This window comes from Elephantulus edwardii, unplaced genomic scaffold (genome assembly GCF_000299155.1).
Source record: "Elephantulus edwardii isolate Elephantulus edwardi_28Jun2011 unplaced genomic scaffold, EleEdw1.0 scaffold00002, whole genome shotgun sequence".
In the NCBI taxonomy this organism is placed as follows: Eukaryota; Metazoa; Chordata; class Mammalia; order Macroscelidea; family Macroscelididae; genus Elephantulus; species Elephantulus edwardii.
Window position 1 is genome coordinate 32951824 of NW_006399752.1, and position 10816 is coordinate 32962639.

General features: G+C 43.8%; 1 protein-coding gene and 1 pseudogene across 1 annotated transcript in view; one reads left to right on the forward strand and one right to left on the reverse strand.

Annotated features, from left to right (window-relative positions):
* EVL (Enah/Vasp-like) overlaps window positions 1-10816 on the forward strand; it is a 72318-nt gene that overhangs the window by 9104 nt on the left and 52398 nt on the right. The gene's annotated exons all lie outside the window — the stretch shown is intronic.
* LOC102850058 lies at window positions 10073-10742 on the reverse strand (annotated as a pseudogene).

Here is a 10816-nt window from a genome sequence, read left to right on the forward strand (position 1 = left end):
TCAGGTGCCCGTGGTCCTCACATTGGGCAGATGTGCTTGGCAAACTGTCCCTGTGGAATCAGGGTCAGGTGCCCGTGGTCCCCACATTGGGCAGACGTCCTTGGCAGGCTGCCCCTATGGAATCAGGGTAGATGCCCATGGCCCCACATTGGACAGATGTACTTGGTAGACTGTCTCTGTGGAATCAGGATAGGTGCCCATGGTCCTCACATTGGGCAGATGTGCTTGGCAGACTGTCCCTGTGGAAGCAGGGTCAGGTGCCCGTGGTCCTCACATTGGGCAGATGTCCTTGGCAGGCCGCCCCTGTGGGATCAGAGTCAGGTGCCCGAGGTCCTCACATTGGGCAGATGTCCTTGGCAGACTGTCTCTGTGGGATCAGGGTCAGGTGCCCATGGCCCCCACACTGGCAGGTGTTTGCCTCCTCCTCAGGCTGTGGTAGTGCCCTATCTGAACTGCTGCCTACCTCCCACCTGGTCTGGCAGAGGCTTTGTGGACCTAGTACCTGGTGCGTACTCCCCTCCTAGCTTGAAGACACGTATGCTATCTGTCCCTGCATGCCAGCAGAGAGCCGTCCACTCAGTGCCCAGCCGCACTATCCCGCAGGCTGGCAGACACCACCCTAGTCAGGTGGACTGCCCCAGGCACCTCAGAGGCCATGGGAACTCCTCTCTGAGCCAGGAGAGATGTGTCCTTAACCAGCACCACACCCACAAGATCACTGGAGCTTACGAAGGCTGTTTGCCTGGGCGTCTTGTCCTCTGTCCCAGCCAAGAAGAACAGAAACTCTGCCCTGATTGGACACAAAACCCAGCCTTCTGCTGGAACTGTGGACTCTACGCCTCCTACTGCCACTGCCCGCTTCACCCATGGTCCAGTGCCCGGTTTCGCCCACCAGGCCCTCTTTTATCTCTTCTTTATTTTCTTTTTCCTTCCCATGCTTTTTTCCATCCCTTTGTCTATCATGGAAACAGACAGAACTCACAGATTCCTTCACTCGTTACCATCAAGTCTGGATTGGAGGAAGAGTCAACTCACAGCTAAGCCTCCTGTGGGTGGATTTCCAGAGACAGCCCATCTTTCTGGACAAGAACCACCTGCCGTTAGGCTGGCGGTGCAACTCCCTACGTGTTGTTCCTTTTATTGTTAGGTGCCATCAAGTTAAGTACAGCTCCCATGAGTGAGCCTGTGAATGACAGATCCGAACCCCACCCTGTCCTGAGCCAACCTCTCCTCTTGGACGCAGCTGACCCTGTTGACACATCTTGTTGGAGGTCTTCCTTTCTTGCACTGACTTTCTGCCTTTCCAAGCATCATGTCCTTCTCCAAAGAATGGCCTCACATGACAGCGTGCCCAGAGCATGTGAGACAGAGCTTCACCGTCCTTGTCTCCATGGAGCAACCAGCTTTCACTTTGTCCAGAGCAGATCGATTTGTTCTCTTGGCCGTCCATGGGATGTTCCATGCTCTTCTCCAACACCACCATCCAAATGCATCAGTTCTTCTGTCATCCTTAGACATTGTCCAGTTCTCACATGTATAACAAGTTACTGAAAAGACCAGGCCTGAATGAGGTGCACCTTAGTACTTTAGAGAGGTCACTGCATTTCTCAGTGCAGTATGTCTTTTGATTTCTTAACCGCTGGTATGAAGGATCTTGATTGTGGATCCAAGTAAGATAAAATCTTTGGCAATTTCAGTCATATCTCCATCGGTCATGATGTTGCCCGTTTGCCCCGTGGTGAGGAATTTTGTCGTCTTCATATTGAGATGCAATCCATATTGAAGCCTGTTGTTATTGTTGTTGTGTACCGTCAGGTTAGAACCAACCCATAGCCGGCCCTCCGGCGGGTTTTCAGACACAGTTAATCACACAGGAGGAGACTGCCCATCCTTCTCCCAAGGAGCAGCTGATGGCCTCGAACCAAGGGCCTTCAGGGTTGCAGGACAGCTTCTTGCCACTAGGCCACGAGAGCTCCATATTGAAGGCTGTTCTTATTGTTGTTAAGTGCCATCAAGCCATAGACAACTCATAGCGACCCTATGAAAGACCTGAACACTTGTATAATTTTCATTGCTCCAAGTTCATAGAGTTTCCTCAGGCAAGCTATTTTGGAAGTGGATGCCACTCCTGCTTCCAAGCTTGTTTTAATCTGGAGCTCCACCAAACACTGTCCACCATAGGTAACCATTATCACATTTGGCACATCAGTATATCACAGTATTTAGCATCACAGCAACCACGAGTTACCTCTGTATAGCAAATGGACAGACCAGTGCTATACAACTTAGAAGAATGTTTGACCAAAAACAATTAAAATCAGGCCTGAGGACCGCAGATTAAAATCACCCATCTTTGGCTTGGTAGCATAACTTTCTATCCACCAGGCCAATAGAGCTCTTTCGTTGTTGTTGTTGTTGTTGTTGTTGTTCTTAAGTGCTATCAAGTTGTAGATGACTCATAGTGACCCTATGAGTGAAAGACTTAAATACTTGTATAATTTTCATCGTTTCTCCAAGTTCATAGAGTTTCCAGAAGCAAGATGTTTCAGAAGTGGATGCCACTCCTGCTTCCAAGCTTGTTTTGATCGGGGAACTCCCCCAAGCACCGTCCACCATGGGTGACCATCATCACATTTGACACGCTGGTGTCACAGTGTTCAGCATCACAGCGACCTCGAGGTACCTCTGTTATCCTTGATATTCTGCAGCAGGCGCTTCAAGTCTTGTTTGCTTTCAGAGCTGGGTCTTCTGTATGACACAGGTTGTTAATGAGTCTCGCTCTGATCTTGAGGCCACATTCTTCTTCATAAAGTCCAGCTTCTCAAAGTATTTGTTGAGCACAGAGATGAAATAGACGCAGAAAGGATTGGTAGCCAGTCGTCCACCACCTGGTGCTGGAGGCACAGGGGCCTGGGAGCGTGGCTCATGGCGGCAAGAAGAAGCCAAGGAAGTGGATGAGGACGATAAGGCTTCAAGCAGAAACAAAAAGAAGAACAGAAGAAACGCGAGGAGCTAAGAGCACAGGCCATGGGCAGAGGTCCCCGGCCACGTAGAATTAAGAAAGCAGGCAAGGAGTCAGCTGTTCTTTGTGACAGAGACGATGAGGAACCTTCCTTCCGTTCCTGTCTGACACATCTGGATTCTCAGCAAGAACATCTGTTGCCACCTGTAGTGTTGAAGTGTTGGTTAGAGCCTGTTGCACATTTAAGAATGAACGTTAGTAAAACAATGAAGAATAAGAAGCCACGTCATGGTCCATCTCTCCAGTTCACACCCAGCCCCTCCCCCGTCCGATCTCAGCTGTGCGGTCAAAGTAAACGCAGCCCAGAGCTGTCAGGTCAGCTCTTCATTCCCTGTGCTACCAGGAATTAGACCAATGCATTTGAAATAAAAATAAACAAATAGGTATGGAAAAAGGATACAGCCCTGACAAACTTTCTTTTAAACCACGTAGTGTTGTCTTGCTCTTTTTAGACAACAGCTTTTTGGTCTACTTATAGGTTTTATGTTGCTTTTGTTGTTGATTGCCGTCATCGAGTCGAGCACGACTCATAGCGACCCTGTGAACAAAAGGCATGAAGTCTTTCTATAACTATCGTCATTTACCAGAGTTCATTGGGTTTCCAGAGGCATGTTGTTTAGGAAGTGGATGCCGCTCTTGCTTTCAGACCTGTCTTAATCTGGGAGCTCCACCAAACACTGTCCACCATGGGTAACCATTAAGGCATTTGACACCCCAATGGCACAAGGCTCAGTATCACAGCAACCCCAGGTTACCTCAGTACCTCATAAGTAAGCATAACTGTTCTGGGATTCCCGTCCTTCTCAATGTTAGCCATAGTTTGTTCCACACAATCCGATGCCTTTGCAAGATAAAAAACAACAAAAACCACCCACCCATTCTTTGGTATTCTCTGCGTTTAGCCATGACCTATTTTACATTGGCAGTGCTATCCCTGGTACCATGGCCTCTTCTGAACTCTGCTTGAACTTCTGGCATTTCTCTGTAAGTGTACTTTTCAAGTCATTTTTGGATGATCTTCAGCAATATTTTAGCCACAGTGGCTACTAGAAATTCAAATCAGAACAATCATGAGAGATCATCTCACTCTAGAAACAGTACAAAGTTCCAGGAAGACAGAAGACAGTAAATGCTGGCAAGAGTGTGGAGAGACTACATCTGTCATGCTGCTAGTGATGATGCAAAGTGGTGCGACCGCTGTGGAAAGAAGTTTGGCATTCCCTTAAGAAGGTGAAAATGAAAACACCCCTTGATCATAAATCCGTCCCCCTACTAGATATATATCCTAAAGAAATAATAACTGTGACACAAACAGATGTGTGCGTCCGTGTTTGCTGCAGCGTTAACATCATGACAAAGAGATGGAAACAACCCGGGTGTCGTCCATCACCGAGCACGTGGTGTAAGAAACTATGGTACAGTCACACAGTGGAGTACAATGCAATACTAAAAACAAGAGTTCACACAACACTGCATAAAAATATTCAAACTACAAGGCATTCTACTGAGTGAAACAAGTCAGAAGGAATGAAAGTTTAAAAAGAAAGTCAAATTCACAGACAGATCTGTCTTGGAGAAGACACAGCCAGAGTGCTCCTTGGAGGCAAAGACACCAAAGCTTTGTCTCACATACTTTGGGCCTGTTGCTAGAAGGACTGCTCCTGGGAGAGGGACATCATACTTGGAAAAGTAGAGGGATGGTGAAAGACTGAAAGACCCTCAACCAAATGGATTGATCCGCTGGTGACTACTACAGGCTCAAGGGTGTCAGAGATTGTGAAGACAGCACAGGATAAGACAGGTACAAATCTGTTGTTCACAGAGTCACTATGAGTTGATGGCACCTAACAACAACAACATGACCACACAAAGGTTTGACAAATGCTGTTTGTAAATTTGTATTCGTTTATACTATAAAGATATCAGATTTGTCTTAAACATTTCTAAATTGATTTATACTTTGAGAAATGTAAACACAAGAACTTTCTAAGTTACTTGATGTATGTAAATGACTTAATGACTGAATTTTTACCTTTGTGATTCAGGAATCTGTCCCCAGTTGAAAATTATGTTCATTTATAAATTATTTGCCATGTTTTTATAGTTGTTATTATTATTATTCATAAATATTTTTAGTATTAGAAGCAAACTTATAATCTTAAGAAAATATATCATCCGCATTATATAGCAGGCCGACAGTGGACAGTGGTTTGTGAGCTTTTCGCTTAGAACTGACCACCCTGAGGGAATCAGTTCATGTTCCACAGGCCGTTGGATCATGGCCTTGGGAGTCATCGAGGTCAGTTGGCATAAGACAGTGTGTACAAAGGTGACATTAAAAAAAAAGGTGACATCAAGGTCAGTTGGCATAAGACAGTGTACAAAGGTGACAGCCTGCATTCCACTTCATTAAGAAACAACCGGATCTTCAAAATTTGTGTGGAGTCGGCTAAGGGGCCACTATCGGTCTCTTCCTGTCCAGAGCCCTGAAGAGAGAAACACTGAAACAATCACTCAGATGACTATTGCAACACAACAGCCTCTCTGACCTTGTGGACAGAGCTACGTGGTACCCACAACCACCAGTGACTTCTCTGGATAGGATCACACTACAATATTCTAGAAAGATTGGGAGAAAATGTGGAACAAATGTAAAAAAAAAAGGCCAGGCTTACTGGTACTAGTCTGACAGAAACTGGTGGAATGCCCAAGGCTGTTTTGTCCCCTAATTACCATTCAAAGTTGGAACAAAGCTCACCCTCCGGGATCACATTCCAACCAAAGATTAGACAGGCCTTCTTTTTTTCTCTTTCCTATTTTAAATTTAATTTTCTTTTTTATTATTATTCTTATTATTAATTTTAATGAAAGTTTACAGAGACTGGATTTCCATTCATTCATTGTTGTACTTTTCTCCCTGCCCCTCCAGTTCACTCTTTGAAAAGTAAAAGAAAAATTATTTTATTGTTAAAGAATCCCTTCCCTCAAGTGCACTCCACGATGCAACCTTTGTTCTGTACTCCAGACAGGCTTTCTTGTAACTGAGAACATCAGGGAAGCTCTCCCTCCGTGGACTAACCAAACATCCAGTCACCTGAGTGCCATCTGGGTGAGAATAAAGCCCAGAGCAGGGTAGGAAGATTAATAGAAATGACAACCACATATTATAAAACAAAAAGTGTAGGAATGGTTGAATGAAAAACCAATCTACTTTGTAAACATTCACTCAACTCATAATTATTTAAAAAAAAAAAAAGATGAGTCACTGTATCCGAAAGAATTAGTCAATGCCTAGCCCTTTCAGGAAGTGGCGTATGATCAAGAACTGATGGTATTGAAGGGAGAAGTCCAAGATACACTCAAAGCATTGCTGAACATCGAGGCTCCAGAAATTGACAAGAATACTAACAGGTGCTTCGACAGGGAGGTACAGTGCCGGCTGCGCTCAGTGATCTGTGCCAAGAAAACTGGAGGCTCGCACCTGACTGACCACCTGGAAGAGAGCTGTCTGTGCCCATTGCAAGGACAGGTCATTTAGCAGAATATAGGAATTAATCACATAACATCATTTGTACCCATGTGAAAGGGAACTCTGGTGGCCTAGTGGCAAGGAGCTGCACTGCAATCCCGAAAGCACGCAGTTCAAGGCCACCAGTTGTTCCATGGGAGAAGGATGGGCAATCTTCTCTCGTGTGATTAGCTGCCTCTGAGAACCTGCCGGCAAGTCAGCTGAGGATCGTTTCCAACTCTCCGGTACACAACAACAACAACAGCCCATGCAAATAACGTTTTCTTGACGATAATTAAAAAAACAAATGCAGCCATGTACCAACAGAGAACCGCTAACAATTCAAGCTGGATTCAAAAGATACGGAACAGGTATATATCACTGCTAATTTCACATGGCTCATCCTTGAATGCACGACATACTGGAAATAAGTTTATGTGGGGTTTGTTTGTATGCAAAGACACAGAAATGTATGGATCAAAACGAATTATGGCTAGGATTGGGAAGAATGGGAATTCCAAAACACTTCATTGCTCTCATACAGAAGCTGTAGACAATCATTAAAACAGAGCGAAAGGATGCTTCCAGGTTTAAAATCAGGAAAGGTGTGCATCAGATTGTATCCTTTCACCACCAGACTTACTCAGCTCTTGTGATAGGAAATCTATTATGGTCTAGTAAGTTGGCAATTGTTAGGTGCTATTGAGTCTAGTATGACTCCTAGCAACCCTGTGAACAGCAGATCTGAACCCTGTCCTGTCCTCTTCCACCTCCTCATCTCTGAGCCCGTTGCTGCAGTCTGCTTGTCAGCCCGTCTAGTTAAGAATCTTCCTCTCATTCACCATCCTTCCACCTTTCCAAACATGACGTCCCTCTCCAATGAATGTGCCCAGAGCACGTGAGACGAAGCTTCATCATCCTTGCCTCCAAGGAGCGCTCTGCTGCACTTTCTCCAAGTCATACCTGTTAGTTCTTTTGGCCATCCATGGGATATTCAGTAATCATCTCAAACATCACAGCTCAGAGACATCAGTCCTTCTTCTGTTACTTATATTCACTATCTAGCTCTCACGTGCACAGCAACTGACTGAAAAGGCACACTTTAGTCCTCAAACTGACATCATTGCTCCATAGTCATTTGGAGAGGCTCCTGAGTATAGATTCTCCCAGTGCGATACACCTCCTTATCTCCTGGTTACTGGAACCAAGTGTATAGATTGTGGATCCAAGAATGATGACGTTGTTGACAGTTTCAGTCTTTTCTCCATGTTGAGATGCCACCATATTGAAGACTCCAGTGTTTGATCTTCCTGTGTCATCTGCCTTAATAAAGGGTAAGGTTATTGATGACTCTTCCTTGAATCCTGATGCCACATTCTTCTTCATAGAGTCCTACTCCTCAAATAATTTGTTCAGCATACAACTTAATAGATATGGAGGAAGGATACACCTTGATGCACACCTTTTTAAATTGTTTTTTTTAGTTGATGTCTTTTTTCATTTTCAACCATGTCATATTCCTTTCTTCTCATTCTCTATGTACTGTTCTAGCCATTTTTTAAAATTATTATTATCTTCAGCAGTATTTTGCTTGCATGGGATATTAATGATATTGTTCCATAGTTTCCACATTCTGTTGGATCACCTTTCTTGGGAGTGGGAACAAATATGGACCTCTTCCAATCTAGTAGCTAGACTGCTGTCCTCCAAATTTCCTGGCATAGACTAATGAGCTCATCCAGGTCTTCATCTGTTAATTGAAACAAGACAATTACTATCATCAGTTTCCGAGGCCTTATTTTTTTGCCAGTGACTTCAATGCAGCTTCAGCTTTCTCTATCATTACCATTGGCTCGTACTCATATGCTCCCTGGAATTTTTCATTGTCAGTCAGTTCTTTTTGGTACACTGACTCTATACATTCCTTCCATCTTCTTTTGATGCTTTCTGGGTCATTCAATGTATTTCCCGTAGCATCTTTCAATATTGCGACCCAAAGTTTAAATTTGTTTTCAGTTTTCTCAGCTTGAGAAATGCAGAGTGAGTTCTTCCTTCTAATTCTGCACTTCCCGCTCTCTGCACATTCCTTTATAATACTTTTTTTTTTCTTCTCTAGTTGCCCTTTGAAATCTCCTGTTCAGCTCTTTTACTTTGGCATGTTTTCGCTTTGTTTTGGCTACTTGATTCTCTAGTTCAGTTTTTAGAGTCTTCTGACATCCATTTCAGTTTTTTTCTTCCTCCTCTGTCTTTGTAATGAACTTTTGCTTTCTTCATGAATGATATCCTTGATGTCATCCCACAACTCATCTGGTCTTTGATCAATGGTGTTCAGTGCTCCAAACCTATTCTTAACATGATCTTGAAATTCAGATGGAATCGATTAAAAATCATATCTTGGTTCTCGTGGACTTATTTTCATTTTCTTCTTCCTCTACCTGAACTTGGACATGAATAATTGGCAGTCTGACCCAAAGTCCACTGCTGGCATCGTTATGACTGCCATGATATTGAGCTTCTCCAGTGGTGTCTTCCGCAGACATAGTAAGTCTGATTCCTGTGCAGCCCATCAGATGAGGTCTATCTGTAAAGTTGCCATTTGTGTCTTTTAAAAAATATCTTTTCTAGCGCCTCTCCTGCGACAGCACTTTCAGTTTCAAATACATAATTTAAATGAGTGTAACAGTGGTCCTGCTGAACTCACGGGAATGAAACTGAGGAATAAGCTTTTACCATGCTCCTCGTCCCCTCTCTCCCTCTTCTCAAACCCCGAATGGAAAGGCAGTGTTCTGTGACAGAGCCTCAAATAAAGGTATTGCAACACAATATATACATTGCATAACATCTTAATGTTTTTTAAAAAATAAATTTGAGAAGAGCTTTTTTTGTGCAAAAAAAAATATCTTTTCCATAAATGTTTTACTAGCTATCATCCTGTTTTTACAGTAACAGTCTTATGCAGTATTTGTCCTTATGAGACTGAGTTAGTTCACTCAGCATTATACTCTCCAGTCTCTCCTAAGATAATGTAGTGTTTTTTTAAAAAAATCATGGCTCCTGAGTCCAAAGGTGATTAATTTTATAAAACATAACACATGGGAATGATTGTATGAGACACAGTGTGAATGAAGAATGGTGTGGAACACAATGTATATGAGCTTTGTAAGCAAATCCATTTTAAAAAAGGTATTTGTAGTGAAAAAGATATTGAAAATGTGAAATTCTGTCATTGTGTTTCCAGCTTCATTTCAGTCACCAAGCCCATATTTTCCATCTATTAATCCTTCTCAGGTTTTTCAACTTTTGCATTCCACTCACCAAATATCCTTAATGCATCTTTCAGACTGTAAGATTGTTGCCGTTTTTCCGTTTCTTCCTCTTTGGCTCTAGATGTAGAAGCATATATTTGAATAATAGTCATAGTAACAGACCTGCCTCCTGTGTATATGCATAATGTCCTATCACCCACAACATGGTACTTCAGAATAGAACCTGAAATTGACTTTTTGTTTTTAAAAGTTTTTGTTGTTGGATGCAAATGGACTTTAGATTTTGTTGAAAGCAGCCACGTCCACGGACTGCACATAGTCTTCAGAAGCAGTTATCTTCTTCCAGCATGTCTGTGCCAACTTTATCATCTTCAACTCCACACTGTATCTGAAGCGTCTTAATTCCATATCCCACTGGCACTAGGTTGGAAGAGCCCCAGACCAAGCCTTCTGCTTGAATCCTTCTGACACACTCTTCCAGTTTTGCTGTGTCGGTTTCGTCATCCCACAGCTTCACGTCTAGAAAGATTGAAGACTTGGCAACAGGCGCAGGTTTTCTGGCTTTCTTTGACTCATACTATAAAAGATATTCTGTTACCTTCTTTGTTTCCTCCCTTTCCTCCTCCTCATCAGATCCACAGAGATCAAGGTCAATGTCATCTTGACTGTCTGCAACTCCACCTCCTGTGGTGTCTTCCACATCAGCAGGGCCATACGTGCCCAACACTTACTTCACCCCTGGCAGGCTGGCCTTTCCTTCTCTAAGACTTGATGTGATTATACCCACGGAGGGCATGACACAGGTTGGCAGGTAAGGGGCTGGAGATGCCTTCAAACACTGCCACATCTGCTTGCGATGGCACATGCCCCTCGATGTAGCTCTTGTCGGCCAGGTATCGTTGACGACCTGGAGGCCGGTGGCAGTCTTGAGGTCTCCGAAGCCCATGATGGTAGCTGTACATGGAGCTGGACCGCAGTGGAGGCCAAGAAGAGGGAAAGAAGTTGGCTCAAAGCCGGGGG